The 11,578-nt window shown below is 42.0% G+C and overlaps 1 pseudogene; it reads left to right on the top strand.

The window, feature by feature from the left end:
• The first annotated feature begins 10,897 nt into the window (after positions 1-10,897).
• LOC141114668 (U2 spliceosomal RNA) lies at positions 10,898-11,032 on the top strand (annotated as a pseudogene).
• Positions 11,033-11,578: the final 546 nt, after the last annotated feature.

Raw genomic sequence — 11,578 nt, 5'->3', positions numbered from 1 at the left:
TCACTATGTAAATCTCATCCCCACCCAGAGTCATCCTCATCCGTTTTCACAATGCAGCTCAATCATCTTCATCCCCACCCAGCATCTACTCCATCCCTCCAATCTCCACAATGCATCCCCACCCACACCCAGCACCATCCATCCCTCCAGACCAGTCTCCACAATGCATCCCCACCCACGCCCAGCACCATCCATCCCTCTAGACCAGTCTCCACAATGCATCACCACCCATGCCCAGCACCATCCATCCCTCCAGACCAGTCTCCACAACACATTGCCACCCACGCCCAGCACCATCTATCCCTCCAGTCTCCACAACGCATCCCTACCCACGCCCAGCACCATCCATCCCTCCAGACCAGTCTCCACAATGCATCTCCACCCATGCCCAGCACAATCCATCCCTCCAGTCTCCACAACGCATCCCCACCCACGCCCAGCACCATCCATCCCTCCAGACCAGTCTCCACAACTCATCCCCACCCACGCCCAGCACCATCCATCCCTCCAGACCAGTCTCCACAACGCATCGCCACCCACGCCCAGCACCATCCATCTCTGCATTCTCCACAACGCATCCCCACCCACATCCAGCACCATCCATCCCTCCAGTCTCCACAATGCATCCCCACCCACGCCCCGGACCATCCATTCCTCCAGTCTCCACAACACATCCTCATCCACTCCCAGCACCATCCATCCCTCCAGAACAGTCTCCACAATGCATCCCCACCCACGCCCCGGACCATCCATCCCTCCAGTCTCCACAGCACATCCCCATCCACACCCAGCACCATCCATCCCTCCGGTGTAAACACACAAATCCCTGTAGTCAGTCAAGAGTTGTTATATTGATTGATTCATGTATCACAGAGGAAATAAGGGCTAAGGGAGGGCTATAATCCCTTACTGTTAAATATTGAAAGCACTGATGACTTATAATCCACTTTACATATATTAAGGTGTAAGAGTGTTGAAATAAAAGTGGGTTCCCCCGAAGGACTCGGTGGGACGATCAGTGGGCGGGCCCTGGGGAATGTTGGGGTCGAGATGTGTGAGGGGCCCCAAAATTTCTGATGGCTGCGCTGTAGGGAAGCATAGGATAGTCAATGAATCTAATAGAACACATTTGAAACACAAGACCCGCCGGCGGAATCGGTCCTCACACCTCTCCTGCAGCTGCGGCAACCCCCTCGTCTCCACCCCCACCTTATCTCAGCAGTCTGCAGCAGAGAGGAGGACAGAACACCTCTGCCAGACCTTGCACTTCTCCGTGCAGCTGTCTAGAAGCTCATCTCTGCCCCTGTTTTAGCATTCCTCTGGTCCTCCTCCAGACCCTGCACTTTCCGCTTCCCAGCTCTGCCCCCAGCTTCTTCCCAGCAGCAGCACAAGGTAAGGGGGGTGCACTGTGATGTATGGGAGGGTGGGGGATTCTTGACTTCTGATCGTGTGGGGGCTCTTGACACCTGATGTAAGGGGGGTGGGGTGCTCTGGACATCTGCTTATAATTATTATGAGAATAATACAATTCTATGCTAGTTGAAAAGACCCATGCTCTGTCTGAGCAGTTTCCAATAAAGTTTCTTGTGAATGATACTAGCAATGTGCGACCCTCCTTTTCACAAAAAAGACGAAGTCTTGGTAGACGAAACGCGTCGGGAGGACTCCACTGCCGCCTTCTTTTATATACAAGCGCTTTTTAAACTTCTTAAATGTAAGTGTATTTCTTTTTATAATAAATTCATTTTGTTTATGGAATTACACTATGTGGCCCTTTTTTTATTCTATATGGGCCACACTCTGGGATATGTGATCAACCGTGTGGAGAGGATATTTCTGTGAAAACATTTGGGACCTCTTTTTCTCCTGGTTGCCAAGATCCCCCTCATTGCCGGTGGGCAATACAAGCCGGTTTGACCCCTACAGTATATGCTGTTTCGGGTTCAAACCCTCCGGTAATCCTCCAACTTCACTGGTTGTGGGAAATTTACACATCCTTATATAAGACACTGAGGTGGATTTCGTTCAGTTTTGTTGGATTTCTGGGAATCTTCTTTTATTTGGATGAACGATCAATAACCATCATCACATTATTTTGTTTACGTTATTTTGGGGCGCTGGATAGCCTAGACTATTTTCGCCTATTCTGGTGACGGTTTTTCACTGGCCTCACAGTTAATGATTATAATGGTCCTATCTACCTATGGACTACAAAGATGAACTTTTTCACGTTAATATAAGACACGTTAAATTAGTGTGTTCATTTCACCTATGTATATATATTTTATATTTTCTATCACTTTCCACTTTTTAGCGCTACACTTTGTTTTCACCCTCCTTTTCAGACTTGCATCATCTGCTACAGAAGTGTGAGTGGGCTCTGTGCCAGTCTGCACCTGTCCTTCATAGCTTAAGTCCTAAGTTATTACTAAAACCAGTAATAATCAAAGATAGCGGCAATTATTTAATATGATAAAGAGTAGATACATTTATATAGTCTTACAGATGCAACTGGCCATTTGAGAGCAACCAAACTGCTGATGTGGCCCGCGATAAAATTGACTTTGACACCCCTGCATAGAAGGTGAGACCAGTAGCAGGAATGTATAAACAGCAAGAAACTAGTAGCTGAAAATGGTCCCAAAATGTGATCTTCCTCCATTTATAAACAGGACTCTCAGAAGCACTAGTGTATGAGCATATGGCTTGAGCATGGCAGGATTACTGACAAGGTCCATGTACATTTAGTTGTTTGCACACAGCGGCAAGCCTACGTATAGTAAGGATAGGTATGCAGCCAAACAATCATTATCACAAAAGAAACAAGATAAGCAAATAAAACATTAATTGCTCTTTTCTATAGTTACACAATCGTTGTCATGTGTCGCCACAAGATGGCATGATGCTGTCCCTTTATGAGGGACGTTTAATCTGTTTGTTGCATTGTGGCTTAGTAGCATTCCTTGCAGATCTGGGTTCCTTGGTTTAAATCCCAACCAGGGCACTATCTACATGGAGTTTGCCAGTTTTCCTTGTGCTTTTGTGGGTTTCCTCCCACACTCTAAAGACATGCCATGCTGGTAGGTTAACTGCTTCCCAACTGGCCACCGCACATTTACTGCGACAGGGGGGCACGGCTGCGCGAAACAACATACCTGAACGTTGTTTCCCCTTTGGGGTCTGGAGCACGCACGCATCACCAGCGATCCGCTCCTGCTGTGATTGGACACAGTAGAAGCCAATCAGCGGGTCCGGCGGCTGAGATGAGCGTCCAAACCTGCCGATCGTTCACAGGAGAGGCAGAACGGCGGTCTGCCTATGTAAACAAGGCAGGCCGTCATTCTGTCAGAGAGGAAGATGGAGATCTTGTGTGTCTGCTAAGCAAAAACACGAATCTCTGTTTTCCTCCGGTTAAGCCTTTTCCCACACAGTTGGGGTCTCGTCTGTATGCTAGTCCGCCGGACAAAAACCGACGCTAGGGCAGCTATTGGCTACTGGCTATGAACTTCCTTGTTTTACTCCGGTCGTATGTCATCACGTACAAATCCTGTCGGACTTTGGTTGATTGTGTGTAGGTAAGTCCGTTCATTCGGAAAGTCTGTCGTAAAGTCCGTCGAAAAGTCCGCCGGACAAAGTCTGCCGTAAAGTCCGCTCGTGTGTCTGCGGCATTAGTCTCCGATTTGTCTGCTGCAATGAGATACAACATGAAAATGCACCTTCTCTGATCAATGAAGCAAAATGATATTCAGTAAAAGTCGGCTGTTCCTTCCCAGGTGCTCAGGCTTGGATGTCCTCCCACACATCCATGTAGCATAGCTCCGGCAAATAAACACATGGAGAGCCGGCCACTCTGGAATACCTTCTGAAGTTTATTCAGTTCTGCTAAATATCAGTGATTGCCGCCATTACTAGTAAGAATAAAAATAAAAATGTTATAAAAATATCCCATAGTTTGTAGACGCGATAATTTTATATATACGCTTATTGGGATTTTTTTTACCAAAAACATGTAGCAGAATACATATTGGCCTAAATTGATGAAGAAATTTGATTTTTTAAATTTTTTTATTGGATGTGTTTTATAGCAGAAAGTAAAAAATATTGTTTGTTTTTTTTTCAAAATTGTAATTTTTTTTTGTTGATAGTGCAAAAAATAAATACTGCAGAGGTGATCAAATACCACCAAAAGAAAGCTCAATTTATGGGAAAAAAGGACATCAATTTTGTTTGGGTACAGTGTCGCACGACTGCGTATTTATCAGTTAAATCAACGCATTGCCGTATCACAAAAAATGGCCTGGTTATGAAGGGGGTCAAACCTAATGGGGCTGAAGTGGTTAATTGACCCTAGTATGTGCATACGTGATAGGGACCTAAGGGTGTAAGCCCTTGAGGGCAGGGACTGGTGTGAATGTAAAGTGCTGTGTAAATTGTTGTTGGTACAGCACAGTGGCTAAGTAGTTAGCACTTCCACCTGGTAGCACTAGGTTTGTTGGTTCAAATCCCAACCATGGCACTACCTGCCTGGAGTGGGTTGCGTGGGTTTCCTCTGGGTACTCTTATTTCCTCCCACACTCCGTACTCTGGTTTCCTCCCACACTGCTCGTAGGTAAATTTGTGAGTTAGGAGCCTTAGAGTGTATTCTCCTTGAGGGTAGGGACTGATGTGAATGTACAATATATGTAAAGCACATATTAATTACATAAATTGGTGTTGCTATATAAGTACCTGTAAGAAATAAATACATTTGGGAAGGTATGTAAACATTGTTAACAACCTCGAATAATTATAAAAAATCTAACCAAAGTGTGTAATTGTATGTTTTAGAAATTCTACGCATAGTTTTTAACATTTTGACATTCATGTCAATGCCCAGGCTGCCCAAGAATAGGATATATTCCAGCAATTACGCTAAACAAGCTCAGCTGCCCATGTGTTAGAGCCCTGATGGAAGCCTCAACTTTAATAGAAACACTCTATAACTACTGCATCCCATACTACAGAACACAGCAGAATACACATAGTTCTTATCTCCAGGGAAGAAGCTCCAGAAATGTCTAAAAAAAGTAAATCATAACTCCAGGCAGATCTAAAAGACACTAATTATTGTACAGGTAGATCTGTATTCATTAATACATCAAAAGCCTGAATTTGATATGAGCCTTTTACAGTTGCTCTGCACTACTCATGGAGGAGAGAGAGCAAAGTGACAGGTGTTCTCAAAAATCTGGTGCTTTTCTTTCTGTTGTCCAATCACAGGCTGATGGAGGGACAAACTGCATATGTTAGGTCTCTTGCACAGAGGCATAATAAATAATAAGAAGCTGGCAGAAAGATCCTTTAAGACTACATGAACATGGGCACATTTGCTCAATACAGCATAAAGACACTGAGTATTTTTGGTGTGATGGATGTCATGGAGCTGCATATAGCCATCCATAAACATGAATTGGTGAAGGCAGCTGTATACAGTTATGCGCTGGTATTTGCAAAAAGTATGCACACAGGAGCAACGCATTGAACATACTATGGAGATACAGGACATGTGGCGTGGGATGTAAACAATTCCCAGAGACTATGGCCATTGGGTCCTTATGCATCTTTGGATAGAAAGTGGGGAGGAGGGAAATCTGTTTGGTTAGCTTAAAGGGACAAACCGGATAAGTACACTTTCTCTGAAAGTGTACTTACCCTTCAAGAAGAAATGTAATTGTTTTTGTGCATCAACACAGAAAGGAAATCCTCTGTATTATCAAGTGAGGTCTTACAATAAACAACGGAAGATAAAAAGGAAACCATGATCTGACAGACATGATATTCAGAACACAAAAACAAAGTCTGTCTTTTTTTTGCCTTATTTAGTATAGAAGGGAAAAAATTACCTTTAAAACAGAAAAAAATGTGTTTATTTACAGAAATCAGGTTTGCTAAGGTAAATCAATCACTAAAATCCCATAGAAAATGTAACATGTTAACGTCATTCCAAAAGTTGTTTATAATCATTTTAAATCTGCAATTTTTATCAAACGAACACTTGGTAATCCTGCCGTCAAGGTCTTGTTGGGGGTGACAACTATCTCCTAGTTATGGGATTGCATGCAGCCCACACCTCCAATAAGAGCATTTATTAAAACGTAACATTCCCCAAAAAATTACAACCTACAGAAAAAACACAAAGACAATATATTGGCATATATAAAATGTCCGCGGCACTTTATTGGTTTGCAATAAATCGTAAATATTACAAAACTTTTCATTTTTATTCAACCAAATTATTTAATTAAATCTGAAATCTATCTATAAGCTCAGTTATTGGAACTTGAGCCACATTTAATTAAATTTTTTTTGCAAAAAACAAAAACCGGCCTAACCCACACCGCGGCCATTTCAATACAATTTTGTAACCCAAGGTTAAAAAAGGTCAATGCCAATATCCGACAGATGGATTCCATCCTGATGATAAAAACCTGGAATGCCACCTTCTAAATCGATATGCCAATACGCAAAACCACGAATGACAGGTAAAACTTGGAAAGTACTCTTTTTCTGATCTTCTCCATGACCTTACTTTGGCCAGAAGAAAACCAGAGCAATCTGGGCAAAATTTCCAAAAAAATAATGGCTGTATTAGGGGAAACAAACTGAAATCTCTGAAGATCACATTTCATTCGAAAAATTAAATCTAACGTTCTAATCTTACACAAATCATTTCCTCCAACACGAACAATTAAAATATTAGACAAAGGCTAATCTAAAACTAATCGAGCTAACACATTATAAAGCTGACACCAGCTGAGACCTCGAATGCCTTTCCATAACACAATAAATTAATCTTGAGGCATCGATAAATTTTCAGAGTAAATACGCTGTGCAGCTCTTTTCAATGCTCAATAAATGTAGGAGTGTTCCCCGACCCAGACACATTTCTTGACCGTTAAAGAGATCAAACATATAAATTATGACGAATGTAAGATTAAAAGCACTTGGAGCCCCACCTACCTATTTTCTTTATGTCCTCATTGGACATACCATTCTGCGACGCCACAAATGCTGCTCCAATGCGAAAAGAATGTGAAGTGAACTTGAATTTTTTCAAACCCAACACACCAAGGCATTTCTTTAACACACCATTGAACTGAAAAATAGTACGAGAGCTACCATCCATATGTAACAAAAATTGCCCTGAAAACTGAGGGCGAATAGCTGCATATTGCCGCAGTGTAATTAATGGACAAATACTCTCATTAACACAAGGAGAGATAACCAACCATTGACCTTTACCTAATTGATCCGTTTTAGATTTATTTATAAAAATCTTAATAAGATTATCACCAAAAAGAATATGATCTTTTTGTAAACTCGACAAACTAAATTTGTTGGAAGGGATTAACTCCGAAATCCTTAATGCCCCAAAAAAAAGTTAAAACAAATGCAGATCTGAAAAGTAACGCTTCAAATTCAGAAAAACAAATAGCAGAAGTACTCTTACAGATTTTATCTAAAATTTCTATGGATATAGGTCTCCTGTCATCCGGCCTATACTTTTCCCTACTATAACCTTTTAATGCCTGTTTAACAGAAAAATAACTGCCACAAGCAGGCATGTGTTGTAGGCAGCAAAAGAAAGAAATGCCAGCTAATAACTTGACCAAGTGACTAGGAGAAAAATGTTGGCATTTTAAGGATTCCAAAAATAATAAAATAAGATTTTCGGATGGAAACATGGACACATTATTATTATGCAAACAGAATTGTTCCCATTTTTCCCAAGCTCTTGAATATTCTTTCCAAGTTTGAGGCGCTACTGAATCCTTAATTGCTTGCGTGACCAAATTCAAACCAAATCCCATAGATGTACTGGGCAAGGATGACTCTCCAAATCTGCATTGGGAAGCAGATGACGGAAACGACGCTAAATTATTTTCTATACCTGGAGTAAATTGTGCCTTTATCCATATGTTCCATTTCAGACATAAAAAGACTGAGTGACACAATAACTTAATGACAGGCAATGGTTTGGAGGATAAACAGTTAATTGCAAAAAGCACACCCTTTATATCGGTTTTTATAAGGATGTGTTTATTCCCAAAAAACTGACCCCAAATTTCTATAGCAGCTACTACCGGAAAAAGTTCAAGTAAAACTATATTTTTGGCAACTCTCTGGATATCCAAAAAGAAAAAAGTCTGCTGCAAAAATTAACTTATCCTGAAAAAGGAACAACCATTATATTCCTCTAAAAAATTGGCCCATACTACTAAATCCTCCTTAAGAGACTCTGTTAAGCGAATGTGAGAGAACAGAGATTTTAAGCCTGCCGTAGAACTGTATAAACGTCTAGAAAATATACGTCCTACCGGCATTACCTTGGACGTGAATGCTAACAAACCCAACAAGGATTGCATTTCTCTCAAACTTACTTTCTTTTTCCGTAAAAAGACATAAATCAAATGTTTTCACTTTTCTATTTTTTGAGCGGGTAACCAATGGTGTCCCTAGGGGGGGCCAGAGGGGGCCCTGACCCCCCCAATATTATACTGGGCCCCACCATGTGCCCCCCCCCCAAAAAAATATTTTTTATTTTTTAATTTTTTTACAAAAAGGCAATGTCTTTTTGTTTGCATTCATATCGGATGCGCCACATCTTACTCGGGCCACCGCTGGAGTAACACAGTCTCTATTGAGAGGGAGAGCGTCCCCAGTCAGCTCCTGCGGATGATTCCATCCCCCTCCCTCTCCTCGCTGACACTGCATAATGCGAGCGCTCACACAACCACGGCCGCCCGATCTGCTCCTTCCCCTGCATCCTCATTGGCAGGGAGAAGAGTGAGTTGCAGGAAGGACTCCACCAGGATTCTCAGTTACTGAAAAAACAGACTGATTTCTCCCATCCTTAGGACAGGAGAACCAGCCTGTAAATTCCAAGCGATGCCAGACCAGTCCTGTCAATAGCAGGGGCAGGACAGCAAGAGGAGGCTGGGGAACCCTACAGTGGCAGAACACCAGGGACCGGTGGCAAGACAACCTTTGCAATCCTGATAGTTCTCCCACTGCTTTGGGCCCTTATATTTTCTTGATATGCTGGTGACATATATCTCTTCTTTTCTGTCACCCTGGGGGGCCCCAATACAGTAGGAAGGGATCTCACTGCAGAACATGTGAAAGGGCCCATTGTGGGATCGTAGTAAAGTGCCCCAGGATAGATAGATATAGGAAAAAAAAAAAAAAATATATATATATATATATATATATATATATATATAAAGAGAGAGAGAGAGAGAGAGATATATATCTATATCTATATATATATATAGAGAGAGAGAGAGAGAGAGAGAGAGAGAGAGATCTATATTTCTATATATTTGCATTGTATATTGCCCCCCTATTTTTGTCCCTGTCCCCCCATGTGCCCCTCCTAAATATGAAAGCTGGAGACGCCACTGCGGGTAACCTAAATTCAAATAAAGAGGTATCTATAAGAATACCCAAAAAATCGATAACTTTACATGGCAGAACAGTTTTTTCAACAGCTAAGGGAATCCCGAAAAAAGCAGAAATTTCTGTAAAAGTATTTAACAATTTTAAACAAAAATTAGAATCTTTTGGGCCTATCAAGATAATGTACAACTCCATCACAATCTGACTGAACGGACAGAACATTTGTCGAAACAGACTTTTCTCGAAAAATTAAAAACCGTCAAAAAAAAAAAAAACTAGCAAGTTAAATGCCTGAAAAGCTGATTTAATATTGGCCTTAGCCAATAAGGCCCTGTATCCAACCATTTTAATTTTTTCAATCGCAACTTCAAAAGAAGCATACGCTACAGAACATAACGAATATACGAATGTTATCATTGAATGATTTCCCACTGGGGAAAGATAAATGATGAATTAGTCTGAAACTATTCGGTTCCTTTTTGGGGACTAAAGCTAATGGAGATATCCTGACATTTTTAAAAGGAGGAGCAGTAAAAGGGCCGGCAATCCTACCTTCAGCCAATTAATTCTGTAATTTCTCCAAACTATATCTGGAGCCTTATAAACTGATTTTAAATTTTTTACTAATAAACAACCTTCACCTTGAAATTAAGGTAATGGAAAACCTGAATAAAAAACATGCGTCAAAAAACTAGCTTTCTCCTTGTTTGGGTATTTGCCCAACCACTGCAGCATATTTGCTAGGTTCACCGGAGTGTGAGCTTTTGCTAGTATGGTCTCTGTGCGATTGTAAAGCCATGTTCCTTTTGTAACATTTAACAACTGGATGTGATCCTGTGCTAAAGGAACACTCGTGTTTGTATCGACATGACGTGTTCCACTTACACTGTTCCACTTCCGCTGGGATTTGTTTATAAGAAAACCAAAAACCGTTCTTATAAGTTGCTGTTACATTACTTACCATACTTTGTCTAGTAGTAGGAGGTTTCTGTGGAACAATTAAATTGAGCCATAAACCTACGTCTTTCATCCCTAATTTAAGTGTGGGGTGAATAGCCAATTTCTGACGGAAAGATTTGTCGTATTGGGACCAGCCCATACCAATGAAATTCCTATATTCCTCCAATACTTGATCAAGATGCTGAAATAAACCTCCATATAATTCAGGTTTCTTTTCAGCCAACACGCTGGAAAAAATATAGTATCCTTGTAACCAGTTAAAGAAAGATCTAGGAATAAATTTGCGATCATCCTGTTTATCATCAGATTTTCTTTCATGGCGAAAAGAAAATTCTTTTGCAGACGGGAGAAGCTAAATAAATCAATAAATTCTCCCTTCCAGATTTTTTCTTTACACGCACTCAGTAAGTGAAAACCTAACAGTGAAATCTCACACGGCATAACTTCTTTAAAAAATGCCTCAGGAATAGGGATGAGCTTTATGTTCGGGTCGAACATGATCGCTTCTCGGCCTTTTGGCTAAGATCAAGTGTAGTATCGACTTTAGCCCTTAGGGGTGTCTCTGCTTCACAGCTAGGACGTTGAGAACCACTTGCATCTATCCAAGCTAATTGGTCCTTGTGGGGTACCCTCTGCTCGGCCTGGTAGGATCGTTGATTAAATTCAGCTTCACCTACCTGCTGCTATTGGGTTAGAGGCTTAGCCCCCACAGGGAACGAGATTGCGGTCTTCCCTCCTCCCCCACTCCGCATTACTACCTCCGGGCAGTAGATGCTAGAGCCTTTGTAAAGGCTATGAAAAAGAGCGAAATCGTCGAGGAACCAGAAGGAAGCCGCCTAAGAAACATCTGAAGCGACATCCAAATCCTTGACGATGGGGAAGAGCGAAAAGAAGACCGGAAAAGAGAAGAAGAACCCCGTTCTAGCCACTTCCTCCAAGCCCGGGAATGCCGCTGCCTCAACCCCCGCCCCTACCCCGGCCGGCACCAGCCGACCAGGACCAGCCAAGCCAGACCAGCCTGCAGACGGGCTCCCAGCTTTGGAGCCATGGATGAAGCAGACGGTCGTGCTGCAGCTGAAAGAGGTGGACGGAAGAGTCCCCGACATGACCCCGGAGATCTTTGGAAAGAAGATGATCCTGGAACAGGGGTTCAGCAAAGCGGAGACGCTTTCTGTGCAGG

This window comes from Aquarana catesbeiana, linkage group LG12 (assembly GCF_042186555.1).
Source record: "Aquarana catesbeiana isolate 2022-GZ linkage group LG12, ASM4218655v1, whole genome shotgun sequence".
NCBI lineage: Eukaryota > Metazoa > Chordata > Amphibia > Anura > Ranidae > Aquarana > Aquarana catesbeiana.
The sequence above is the reverse complement of the archived record's forward strand: the minus strand, read 5'-3'. Positions and strand labels throughout refer to the sequence as shown.